This window comes from Furipterus horrens, unplaced genomic scaffold (genome assembly GCF_987537825.1).
Source record: "Furipterus horrens unplaced genomic scaffold, mFurHor1.1.pri manual_scaffold_3, whole genome shotgun sequence".
NCBI classification, from domain to species: domain Eukaryota; kingdom Metazoa; phylum Chordata; class Mammalia; order Chiroptera; family Furipteridae; genus Furipterus; species Furipterus horrens.
In genome coordinates, this window is record NW_028327173.1 from 56,747,679 (window position 1) to 56,759,609 (window position 11,931).

Below are 11,931 nucleotides of genomic sequence, written 5' to 3' on the forward strand. Positions count from 1 at the left end.
ATTGAGTATTTCAAAATTAAATATATGGGGGATCCCCCAAAACACATAGAACTATCTTCTGGAGGTAAGGTCCTGTGTAGTACAGGCTTCCTCCATAAGGTGAGTGTTCTAGGAACCCATCTGTATTAGGGTACCAGCTGGCATTTTGGTGAGAAGCTGTGTTTGGCTTCAGTGAATATTTTTGGAAGATTCTTTCAAAGCATTTGCCCATTTCGTGATGGGTGATTTATGAGCACACCTGCCCACACTGAGCTGAGAGTTCAGCAATTTTTGACCAAAAACAGCATGACCCCCATGCCCCACCCTTTCTATTCACTGGATATCTCCCCGAGTGACTTTTTTTTTTGGTTTCCTCAGATGAAAAAAGTCCTCAAAAGGAGATGTTTTGCCCATGTGGAAGAGGTGAAACTAAAGAACAGCAGAAGCACGAAAAGGCATCAAAATCAACAAGTTCAAAAACTGTTTCAAACAGTGGAAAAGTCTCCATAGTTGTATTGCATCACATGGAGAGTACTTTGAAGGTGACTAAAATTTGAACATGTAAGAATACATAATTTTTATACATAAATTCCATTTTTGGGAGGTCCCCTCTTGTGTGCATGTGTGCACGCACATATACATAATGCTCTAATTTTCAGAATGAGCGTATATTCTTGAAGAGTCCATCCTGGAACTAAGTTGCCACTAAGAAGGACATTCGGCCACAAATGAACAGAAGTTTCCCACATACATGAGGAAGGGAGCTGCACTCACCCAGAAGCCCCCATACTGGACCAGCCTCACCTGGGGCCAGTGCAGTATGCCCCCTAAAACATCTTGCTAACACTAGCTGTTGAAAGAGACACCCAAGTGGTATGAGAACCTCCTTGCCTGCTCTCTGCCAGTATGGTGAAGCAGAGTGCCAAGGAGAGACAACACGATGCCAGCCTATGGGTACCAAGGGGCGCACTATCAGACCACTGCCCCCTCCAAGGAGCCCTCGATTAGGCAGCTCTGAGAGAAAGGCTGTTGAACTCCAGCAGCTTCAGGCCTACCCAGCCATCTACCTGTAATCCATTCATAGTACTGGGGCAAAGTTGGGATCCAGTGATATGGAAGTTCTATTCACTTTATTCTACTAGTACAGTGGTTTTCAAATTTTGTTCAATGAGCTCCAGGATTTTGTTACAGGGCCTCAGAGCCCTCATGTGAGAGAAGGGATAGTGAAGGGATAGAACTACATGTTTGCCTCTCTGTCTCAACCAAAGCAGTCTTCACTGTTACCTCTTATATTCAGGTGTGTATATGGGGAAAGGGAAGGACTTTAACTGCTCAAAACGAAAATGTTTTAGCTTGCAATATTAGTGTTTATCTTTAAAACTTTTTGAAAATGTATATGAAAATATATCAACTAAGAAACAGTCCATTCTCTAAAATGTGTAATATAAGCTCCTCCCTCTTAACCACTGAGTTTTTATTAAAGTGATCTAGGATTTTGGATCTCAGTCTTTTTAATACATTGTTTGACATCATTTATCTCCTTTCCTTTTATTTTTGACACTTGCAGTAAGTTTTATTCATATATTACCAATAGTAATCTAAATTTAATGTTATTTCCATCTTTTACTACAGTTTCTTTTAGAAAACTTCCTGATTTCTAAATTCTTTATTATGATTAATTTACTGGTTCACTGGGGCACTTATTCAATTTTTTTTTCAGGAAAGGTACACTAACAGTAAGCTTTCTGAAGCCTCATGCATCTGAGATTGTTTTTCCTCTGTCCTTCTATATGAAGGTTAATGTGGCTGTGTTAGAACTCTGGAAACACAATATTTGATCCTTGAAATTATGTGGACAATATGCCATTGTTTTCTGCCAGTCTTCATTTTAAAGAGAGTTCTGATGTCAACTAGACTATTTTTCTTTACAATTTATCTGTTTCATTGTATTGAGAAATCAATGAAATAAAAATCTTTTCCCTGATATGCTTAATAATTTTAATTATTTTAAGACTAAAATTCAAGTTTTTCCTCCACTTAAAAATATTTTTCTTTTGTTATTTCTTCTATTGTTACTTTCCTTTACCTATTATGTGCTCTCTTGAAAGCATTTCAGTTATGTAATATCAGCTCACCTAAACCATGTCCCATGCCTTTTCTCTCATTGTTTCCATTCCTTTATCCATTCCCTTAGTCTTGGTACAATTTGTCAAGCTTATTTTTGTCCATTAATTCCATTTTCCTTTGTGTTCAATTTACTCTCTGCTTCTTGCCATTACATGAATTCAGAGTTCATATTATTCATCTCCGAGAAATATGTTGGCTTTCAGACTATTTCCTTTTCAAGACTGCCTATGTTTGCTTCATTAATACAACATACTCTTATTGAAAACACAAATGAGAGTTTATCTGAGAGATTTCCTTCTTCCTGTGACTTGAAGTGCAACATCTGCCCTTGTTCATCAGTGGGCCTGCTGGTTTGCGAGCTGCTGCTGCTTCTCAAATATCCAGTGAATTTTGTTCATTTGCGCATTCTGCAGAGGGGCGGTTATGTTTGCCCAGAATCGAGAGTTCAGGCAGATTTTGCCACAGAGAATTTGGGTTCCTAATCAAATAATTCAGGCTGAAGACAAACAGAAACAGAATGAATTCAGATTTGCCATAGCTTTAGCTTTGGGATGTCATGGCAGCTAGAAAGTTAGCTGGACCTTCTCCTTCCCCTCTCCACTTGGCACAGCTGCCTTTATTAGGAGCCTGCACAACTTAACTTATCATCTGAACCAATTACAAATCCTTAATGAGTACTATGAGGGGGCCAATTTCCTCATCTATAAGACAGGATGCTACTACTAACCTCATGGCGGTGCTGTGGGATTGAATGAAGATCACACACACACACAATCACCTGTCACACTGAGTGCTCCTGCTAAGTTAGAGGTTGCTGGGGACTTTCACTGTGTCTCCTCCGGTTCACCCACGCGTGGACTTATCCTCCTCACACAGCAATTTCAAAGCTGGACGGCACTTCCCTCAGCCTGGGCTCAACATCTTTTCCAAATACATGAACTTGCTCGTCTCAGTGGGAATTTAGAGGAGGGAGTAAGTTTTTACCCCATTCCAACAGTACTTGGCACAAAGTCAATTCTTACTTTAGGTTTGTTAAATGAAAGACTATCCATAGCATCAACCCCTCTCTTAATTCTAAAACTTTCCTGTTTATAAGTGTGAGGCAATGATATAATGTCCCCTCTAGAATGCCAAGGCTTACTGAAAAGAGTTTTATCACAGTTGGCAGCAGCTGACACCAATCAAAGTTCAATTAGTCGATGAGAGTGTCAGAGAGATGATTTTAGACTCCTTTAGAGCTGGGAGTTGGAAAGGCAATCGGTCAGTTGTGTTAGACAAGAGGCTTGGAAATTTACTGAAGAGATTTTAAGAGTTGGAACACCTAAATGAACATATCCTAATCAAAGATACAGAACAGCTGAAATCTGTTCAGAGACATTTAGAGCTTCAGCACTGAGCTAATTTTAATCACCATCTTTAGATAAGAGAGATATAAGCAGGTCACTTTGATACATTTAAAAATTCTATGTGAGTTTGGAAACTGAGAACAAGGAGCTGGAATACTAAGTCTCACACCAAGATCGCAGAGGCTCGAGTAGCTCTCTACATCATGAGACCCATACTCCTTTGCAGATTCTGGAATAAGTTCAAAAGAATATTGAATTTGGAAAATAGAATGGAAATCATTTTGGAGCCACAAAATCAATCCTTCTTTAATGATTAAAAACATGGTTCATCCAGGACCAAAACAAATTTCAAAATGGCAAGAGTTGAACTACATAAACAAGCTAAGAGGATCTGAAGGATAAGAAAATAAAAATAAATATTCAGACCTTTATGAGCTTCCATCCTAGTGGATTTGATTATATTGATACAAAGAGAAGTTTGTTAAATAAGATCAAACCCGTGGTTGTTCATGACGATTTACTTAGCAGTGCCTAAAAGGAGGCTGCACCCCCCCCCCAGTGGAGCTTCTTCCACCCCACCCTAAAAAATTATAGCATTAAACTCTTTTATGTTAAGCCACTCAGAATTTTGGATTTATTTATTACTGCAGTATAGTCTCGCTGTTTCAGTTAGCTCTCACTAAATAATGCTGTCAAAGCAAACAACCCCTAAATATCAGTGGCCTAAACATTGTTGGATGCTCTCCTATTAAATGTGGTTATAAATTGACTGTGTCTATGCTTTATGAGGCTTCATTCTGGGACTCGGGGTGAAGAAGCAGCCCTCGTTTGGTGTGCCGTTGTTCTCACGGCTGAGGCAATAAACTTGGTGGAGCCATGTGATGACTTTTAAACCTCCTGTTCGGAAGTGGCACACAACACTTTTGTCCCCATTCCATTGCCCAAAGCAAGTCACACAACCGAGCAAGTCACAGTGAGGCAGGGCATTAGAATCCCTTTATGGGGGGGGGGGGGTAGCAAAATAATGGGGAAGATTAATACAATCTACCACATTACCTCACCCTGGTCAATACACACTTTGGGAATGGAAGGGGTGAGCTATGACCAAATAGTAAAGCAAAAACAACCACCCACCAAAAACAAAAAACAAACCAAAAAAACCTATAATATGTGACATTGGTCTAGCAGTGAAGTGTTGAGGAGACTGATATCAGGAGTTGAAGGGATGGATGGATATCAATGTAATATATTTGGCGAAACTATCCCCTGAGGTAACATGGAAGGCAGATCATATGTCTTCTGGAGAGACATCTTTAGAGGGAGAGAGAGCAAAACTGAAATTTAGTTTTATGTTTGACTCTGTTTGGCAATATTACGAGACAAACAATATGTCAGGGGAAAATTGAGCAATTTAAAGCAGAAATAAAGTGGGTACAGAGTTTAGAAATGGGGGGTCTTGCAAGATGGAAAAATTGACTGCTTCCAGACCCCAAACAGTAAGAGATGAGATGTAAAAATAACCTTTAGCGACAAACTAAAAAACTTGTTCTTTGGAGAAGAACTCCCTACTCACCCTGGAACATGTGTTCATATAACTCTGGATTGATGCATAAAAGATAAACTTCTGTCTCATTTGAGTTGGTATGTTTTGGAGTTTTTTTTTGTTATAGCAGGCTAGTTTGTACCCTGACTAGCATCACACAACCATAAAAACACTCTGAGTACCACTGAATCCAAGATTGGGTTGTATAGTAGAGCTCTTGAGGCCAGAACAATTGTCCAGGCTTCTTTGACATCTAACCTAACCTTGAGTAACTTTTTGCTCAGTTAATCTTTATAATTACAAAAAATATATAATCTAATTTGTCTTCCTCTTATTATAAAGTGTCACTCAGGCAACTATCAAGGAATTCAAAGACCTGCAAGAATTTATAATCTGGTTTAGAATTTACACTGGATATAAGGAAAGGTGAATAAGCAAGATCAAATCTAGGTACTGACATTTTCTCCAATTCTCTTCAGTTCTTCAAACATTTATTGCAAACCAAAGAGATTGAGAGATAAGCAGTTTTTGCCCTCAAGAAGTTATAATTGATGAAGGGAAATTATCAATACACATAAAGCTGTAATATGGTCCAGTGAACCCTACTGCAGAGGAAAGTAAGCATGGGGTACTCTGGGAGCACAGATGTGAGACACCTATCTCAGTTGGAGGCAAGGCCTCAGGTGCGTTTTGCAAAAGAGGAGATGCCTTAGTAGAGTTTTAAAGAAAAAAGTGAAGGAATTATGCTTGCAAAGAGAGCAGGAATAGTGTTCCAGGCAGAGAGCACCATGGGAACTAAGTCAAGTATGTGAAAGAGACACCTTTATTTCTATTCCAGAGTCTCTGGTTGAGTATTTTATCCAGAACTGTCACTCATTGTGAGTACAGGCCACTGGGACTCTGGAAGCTACCTGTTGTGTTTGCCTTTCTTTCACTGGTGAATTCTTTCAGATTCAGATTAGAGAGTGTCCTTACATATACTTTGGTCACATGTGTAAAGTTGTAAGGGCATAGTATTCTTTCTCTTTCGTGTTGGTTGACAGTTCTGCATGGTGTCTCTGCATGTCTTGAATCAGCTTTTCAAGGATGTTTATATAACAGACAACCTTGAAGACAGAGATAGTATTCCCCACCAGGACAGAAGTCACATTTGTTTCCTGATACCAGATGATAAAGATAATGTTTCACTCCAGAGATTATCTCAAGATTGCACAGAGGTTTACTAGCAACACCCTCTCAAACGTAAGCATCTCCTCAGCTGTGATGCAAACCTACTATGTGCACATCACTTAAGTGCTCTGTGGAAATAGGAGGCAAGAGAAACCAATGCAAACAGGAAACTCATGCATGTGCTAAGTCGTCGGTGATAAATTCTGCTGTCACTGACCCAGGGGTCTTATGTATCCTGCTAGCACCTATGAAATTGTGGCAGCCTAACTGGTTAGCTTGAAAATGAATAAAATCTCAGATTCCTCATAGTTATTGACATTCCAGACATATTTTCACTTGGGGTCAGGAAATATTCTAAACCAAGAGGATGAATCTCTAATAAAGAACTTCAGGCATTAGCAACAGATAAAGCAATATTTTAAAACAACAGGCATTTCCATCTTCACTACCTTGTCCACTGTGTGTTAGGATGCCCTGGCTGCACACTGGCATTGGCTCCACCTCCGAAGTGAAGGAGTGGGAAAATCAGGGTGAGTGGAGACTTCAGAAGATTACTGATGCTTCTCGATGTAGTGCAAAAAAAAAAAAAGAAATGCTTTAGAAACCCAACAGTGATTCGTATGTGTGTTAATACCTTTTATATTGTTGAATGTACTGTGTCATGTTCTAGAGTGTGGATATGAAGTTAAATCAACTTTATGGGAAAGCATACATGTCAAACTCATTGCCTTCTGAACCATCAGGGTTCTGCCATCTCCTAGGGATTGGTCCTGATCATCAAAACTATCACATCAGCATGGTGTCCATCTCCAGCCTGTGGGAAAGCAGAAAGAGAGCACATGGGAGCCAAGCAAATTTCTTTAAGGCAGGTGGCATGAAAGTAAGAAAGTTGCATGCTTTCCTTCTAATCAGCCTCTTCTGAGAGAGCTTGGTCAAGTGACCATACTGAGCTGCAAGGGGAGCTGAGAAATGTTGCTTTTGGCTGGATTGCTTCTATGTGCCCTGCTAAAATTTGGTGGGGTTAAGTGGGGGCTCTATAACTACAGAACGTAAGGAAAAAACACTGGGAGGCAGGTAGTTTTCTCTTTCACAGACTGAAAATATGACAACTCACTGTCCTGTGCTTCCTTGCAATAAGTCTAAATATCAAAGGTAATCTAGATGAGTCAGTTCCTTAAAAAGCCTGACCAATACCTGTGTAGGCCCTCAACAAATGCTTCTTAATTAATGTGGTGTGAGAAAAGAATGCTTTCTCTCTATATGTGCAGAGTGATTACAACAGCACCTGCGACTGACCCTGGTAGGTCCAGGGTGGATGTTCACAGGGAAATGAAAATCTCCTGTGTGCCTGGCCAACTGCACTTACTCAGTGGAGAGAAGTCAATACCACTCACATGGACGAGTAACAGACACTTCTCTCTCACCACCTTACTGTTGATTAAAAGACAGTGGTGGGAAGGTGATGGGAAGGTGGAATTTATCTTCCCTTTCACTCTGAATGAGGCTGCTCCGAGGAAGACGCTATGAGAACAGGAAAGGAGGAAATCTTTCTCCCCTGGACACAGACGGTTTTAGAATAAAGAAGAGAAGCAATGTCCAGGTAAGGTTGGGCTGTCTTCTTAGTGAATTATCTAAATAATTCAGCAAACTATTTCCTTGCTTGATGTAGGGATTGCAGTTAAAAAGGTGCCAACCAGCATTTTATTCACTATTTCTAAGACATTTTGGAAATGAATTACTAAATTTTTTGAATCCCAAGAGCGATTCAAATAAAAGTTAAAAACAAAACAAAACAAAAACAAACCAACAAGCCCTCCATCAGTATTTATGTGTTAAATGAAAACACACTCAACTAAGTAAAAACTAAGTTGGGAGCCTAGTGTGATCAGCATAATCTCTCCTTAGCAGCTCATAGCCTGGGAGAAGGACCTAGCAGCCTAACCCTTCCATAGATATCACCTGTGTCAATGGAACATGTGCTGTGTACTTGTACTTCTACTATAGTACTACTTACTCCTCCACCTAATTCCCTCCAGTAGCTTCTCATGACCAAGGACAGTGGTTCTCAATGGCTTTCCCACTGAAACACATAGGACAAATGTCATTAGATGCAAGAACTCACCCACTGCAGACCAAGGTAAAGAAGCAAAGTAAATGTTATCCTAAATATTTGTCAAAAAATATTTGTACATGGTAACAGCTAAACATCGCATTTCATGAAAAAAAAAACAGCTAAACATTGCCAATCTTTATTTTTAAGGAGAGTTTTATTTTTTCTACCAAAACCCTAAGGTACTTTCTACTTCTGGGTCTTTGCATTCCCCCAAATCTTTACATGGCTTGGTCTCACTTCTTCCGTGCCCTGCTCTGTTGCCAGTTCCTTAGGAGACATCTCTCATGGCCCTCAGTCAGTTAGTTATTCCTTTACACTCTCCATTGCATTTCTTAATTTCTTCTTCATTGCATTTTTGTTTGCCTATTTATTTATATTTTCTCTCTTTACCTAGGAGAATATAAGCTCTATAAGGACAATATCTTTGTTTACTGCTGTAGTCTCAGTAACCACATGAAGAGTGCTTAAATATATTTGTTGAATGAACGAATAAATGTTGATGCACTAGTCATTGTCTCCTAAGCTAGAATTACTTTTATATTTAAACTTATTATTATAGTATAATATACATTCATTAGAGTACATTTATATATCCTAAATGTAAGAAAAACATGTTACGTTGCACAAAGACATATCTGTAACCAGCACCCAGATTAAAAACATAACATTACCAGCTTCTCTAAAACTCCCTCACACTTTCTTTCAGTCACTAGCCCCCACCGAAGGTAATTATTATCTTGAGTTCTACAACATAAATTAATTTTAAATATTTTTGAACTTATGTAAATGGAGCCATAAATATACTCCTTTTTGTCTGACTTTCACACAATGTGATGTTTCTGAGATTCAGACATATTGTTGTGTGTAATTGTATTTTATTCATTGCCATTGCTATATAGTTTTTTACTGTATGAATATACGATAATTTTTATCATTATAATGTGTTGTTGATAGCCATGTGGATAGTTTCCAGGTACACGCTGTTACAAATAGTGCTGCTCTGAAGCTTCCAGGACATGTTTTTGGTACACATGCACCTGTACTTCTACTGGGTCTGTACATAGAAATAGAATTGCTGGGTGATAGGGTTTGTTATACATTTATATTTAATAGACACAACCAATTTCCCCAAGTATTTGTACCAATCTACACTTCTATAAGTGGTGTATGAGAGTTCTGGGTGCTTTTGAACTATTCATAATTTCAAATGATCATACTTTTTCTAAATGTTTCTGGTTGTTTTTGATAGACTCTTGTTCTTGCTTTACGTTTTTTATTTCTTTGATATTTTACACAAAAGTATGTTACATTCTATGTAACACAATACAAATATCTGTAGTAGTTCATTGAGTTCAAATATGTGATTGGTTGTTTCTGCTGATTTCAAACATGGTGGCTTGTTTTGTCAAGTGTTGGTAAGCTTGTTAGTTTTTTTGTTTTGTTTTCTTTTCTTTTCTTTCTTTTTTTTTTTTTTTTTTTGCCAAGCAAGTAATGTCATTTACTGAAGAAATTGTGAAGTTAACACTGTACTAAACATGTACACTTTCTGTAAGTATTCCATCAGTTAGAGCTTTCCTTTCATTATCATAATGTTGATATGTTAGTTTGTTTTTTTAATCAGAAGCTCATATTTGCCTTAATTAATTTTGGGAAATTTAAGTAGCCAAGGTTTGAGATGGCTTTTTCCATCTTCAAATTTTAAAAAGCTTTAGATGCCAGAACTCATTTAATTTAATGTCTTGGCTTGATATTTGCCTAGCTACAGAGGTAGTAAAAATTTAAACCCCAGGCACCACACAGGAATAGGTCTATGGTAGCAAATCCTCAGGAGAGACCTTTGTTTTTCTGCTTATCAGATATAAGCCAGTCTCACTGTTAATTTCTAGTTTCCCTTCTCCATAAGGGTGTGTCCCAAATGTATGTAAGATTCACCTGTTCAGCTGCTTGCATTGCAATATTCTGTATTCCTGTATGTAGCATTAATCCCCATATCTTTATTTTACTGGAGACTGCATTTTTCTCTCCTTCCTCACTCAGGACAGGACAGCCCAGCTTCCTGTGTCTACTTACCACTCTGGTTTCAGCTCCTAAGTAGTATAATTTTATTCCTGTTTTACTATGTTATTGGGTGTTACTGGCCTTTGAAAATTTTTCTTACTCTCTTGCAGATTTGGTAACATATTTGAAGTTTTTATTGTTCTTTGACTTTAATTTATCCATTATCTAGGTGTTGGTCAGTTAAAAATTTTTTCAGAAATCTAGTCTGTCATGCTCTTAAATGCCTACATTTGACTTCTTAATTTTTTTAAAAAAGAAGCATTTCTTCTTCTTCCACTTCCCTTCATTCCTTTGGAGACAGAGGCATAGCTGAAGCTAAGGAAGGTGTGTGGCTGAAAGACAGCAGAGCCAAAGGGAGGGGGCTGCAGGTGGGGTGACAAGGAGGCAGTGGCGGGAAGAAGGTGGCTCTGGGGCCAAGAAATCAGCAACAAGGCCAGAAAGGCAGCAATGGGGTTGAGGATCAAAGAGACAGCTGACACGATCTGAGGATTGGTGACATGCAGCAGGACAAGTAAATACATATGAGGGGGGGGCAAAAAATCCAGAATTATCTTCTGGAGGGCAGGCCCCTTGTAGTACAGGCCTCCCCCACTGAGTGTTCTAGGAGCCCATCTGTATCAGTGTACTATCTGGCATTGTTGTGAGAGGCTGCATTCAGCTTCAGAGACTCTTTTTTTTGGAAAACTCTTTCAACACATTTGCCCATTTCACGATGGGTGATTTACAAGTACACCTGCCCACACTGTGCTGAGTATTCAGCAGTTTTTGACCTAAAACAGCAGGATGGGTGTGCCACACCCTTTCAATTTACCCAGTCTCACCCCCAGTGACATTTTTTGTTTCCCAGGATGAAAAAAAGTCCTCAAAGAGAAATGTTTTTCCTTGTGCATGAGGTGAAACCAAAAATAGAAGAACCACTAAAAGGCATCAATATCTATGAGATCAAAAACTGTTTTGAGCAGTGGAAAAAACATCTCAATATGTGTATTGCATCAAATGGAGAGTATACTGAAGGTGACTGAAGTTTAAACATGTAAGAATAAATACACAACTTTTTATAAATAAATTGTTTTGGGGGGGTCTCCCCTTTTATAGTCATAATAATAGGAGCCAGGTTTCTCACTGTCAGAGAAAGGATTAAAAACATAGCTAAAAGGATGACTAGTAATAACTCTGGGTGTTGGAATTAAAGATACCAGTGTGAACTCATAGATTTTTAATCGATATTTAAATAAATACTGATGTATGTGTATATAAAATATGTGTATGTATGCAGCTCTATATGTCTTGGTTCATCCAGAGACCCAATATAAATCACATACCAAAATCTTGGTTTCTAAATATTGGGCTGGCCAAAAAGTCTGTATGTCTTTTTCTGTAAAATAAAAAGACACTTTTTTTTAATTTTCACCAATAACTTTATTGATTTGTATATTGTGAGTATGTTGGCTATTTCCCACGTGGTAGAAAGTTGATTGTTCTCAATTAATGTCTCTATTTGATCACTATTAACTTCAACTGGTCTACCCAAATGTGGAGCAACATCCAGTGAGAAATCTCCAGTACAGAACTTTGCAAACTACTTTGACATATTT